This window comes from Halichoerus grypus, chromosome 4 (assembly GCF_964656455.1).
Source record: "Halichoerus grypus chromosome 4, mHalGry1.hap1.1, whole genome shotgun sequence".
NCBI lineage: Eukaryota > Metazoa > Chordata > Mammalia > Carnivora > Phocidae > Halichoerus > Halichoerus grypus.
The window spans coordinates 74,130,273-74,132,506 of record NC_135715.1 but is presented as its reverse complement, the minus strand read 5'-3'; positions in this window follow the sequence as shown (position 1 = coordinate 74,132,506).

The following is a 2,234-nucleotide window of genomic DNA, read 5'->3' as shown; positions in this document are numbered from 1 at the left end:
ATTTGCTAACACTGGCAATCCTACTTAAGAGGCCACACTTGCCGTTTGAACCAGAACTTGCTTTGAATGAAGAAAGTGGCAATAGCATTCCAAGAAACACCAAAGAATGCCATCATTTCCTTTTTCACTTGTGTTACCCCTGTGTTAGCCAACTACTTACACTGAGAATAAAGACCTAAGACATAAAAGGAACAAAAAAGATCAGGCAACCTAGAGTTCCTGTTCCTTTCAGCTCTTCCTTAGTCATCAGTAAGCCTAAGGTAGCGTTGCTACAAAGTACATGTGTCGAGAAGAGAAATAGACACAGTTGAGTTAGTTTTGTGCAGTATTTCTATTGTTTTCCTAAGAGCTAAATAAATATATGAGCTATGAACTGTGTAATTTCAGTGATTCCACATACAAGCTAAAAGCTCTTGTATTTGCACCTAAAACTGGCTGTTTTGGATTCTTTTATGAGACCATCAGTCAGGTGCAGACACAAGAAGAGACAGAGGAGAGGCTCAAGACAAAACAATGGTAATTATACTTACAGGTCCTAGAGACAGGAGGCACACAGGCCATATGGGAAAGACACCAGAGTGGTCAAGAGGCAGAAAACAGGAATAGGAGCGGTTATATGTGCTGGCAGGGGTGGGGCCAGGAACCGTGCACTTAGACCATGGTCTTTATTGGTGTTTCCTTGGAGAAGTCAAAACAGGGCAAGAAAACAACATATGATAGACTAATCTGAAAAATTTCTATGGGCTTTAGACTACAGGGGTGGTCCCTAGTTACCTGAATACCTGGGATGATAAAGTCAGAGAAATAGAGCCTACTGGGGGTGCATGGGCCAGAAAGAGGAGCTATGGCTCTGGATTGGGCAGCTTGTGTATCAACGGCATGCTTAGGCTGAATTCCTTGCTACCTTGAAGAATTGGCTAGCCCAGGAGGCCATGCTCTCCCTAGTCAGAAAGTATTTTTAAGATGTCAAAATGTGATAATGTACAGGGGGAAAATACACACACACACACACACATACACACACACAATGCAATTGGTCTTCTGATGTTTTAACATCATATTAAGGAAAGTCTGGGGTGATAGTAATGGAGATTTTTAGACTAGGGGCATAAGTTGCCCAAACAGCATAGAAAACATTTTATTATGAGAGTAGAGAGGAGGAACAGAAGTAGAAGTACAAGGAGTCTCCACAGGCTGGTCCATAACTACATTTCCCACCAACACATTAGCCAAGAAAAATAGATCCGAAATTTTGAAAGTTTTAAATAATATCTTGGAGGAGTTATAAAGTTTGTTAGAAATATGTTCAGGTCAAGGTGGCAGGTCTGGCAGTTAATGTTGTCAAAGGGTATGAAATGATAAGTTAGTATATATTAAGACTTGTGGTTCTAACCAAGGGAAAACAGTGGTTTGGTGGTCAGGGTCTGAGATGCAAGGTAGGAGATCGTGGTGGGAAGCTGGAGGTGGATAGTAGGAGAAGGCAGTGGGAGGGTCAAAGTGTTGACTAATAGGAGGCAAGTGCCTCCTGGGGAAAACAATAATCTCCATTAATTTTTAGGATGGCACAGATAGCAATAACTTCTACCAGATTCCTCATTAGGCATGGGAACGTAGGGATGCACATTTGAGAAGAGAGCAAGGAATATATCAGGATCATGGGCTAAGCAGACAGTGAGCTCAGAAACATAATAGAATTCCTACTATCAAAGGAAGAAAAGCAAACATGCCTTGTGTCCAATTTGTGTCTAAGGAGAGGTAGTCCAGGGGCATTGTTTGGGTGGCGATCTTAGTATCCAGGGCAAAGTATCTCTCACACACAGTGGCCGAAGTCGTCTCCAGTGGCGAGTCTTGGGTAGAGACCATGTCATCTGAGGTGATGTCATCTCCAGCAGTGAGCTCCTGGGTCAGGGATGTGGGACTGGGGCATTCTTCTCAAGTGGGTACTTACTGGAGTTGATGTGGGTCTCAGCATTTGGCACATTTCGTTGAAACAAATGTTTACTAGAGTGTAAATGAGTGAAAGCACCCAGTCCAGGAATAATAAGATCAAGACTTAACAGGGTTTTGTGTTTTGTTTTTGTTTTTGTGGAAGTTTAGGGTCCTATGGGTCCCATGTCAGATGGCAGGTGCCTAGCCCAGGGGATAGTCTATGGTTAATGGGTCCCAGAAGAGTATAAATTGGCTAGCCTAGGAGGGAGCAGTCTTTCCCCAGCCAGAAAGGCTTTTGAGATGTC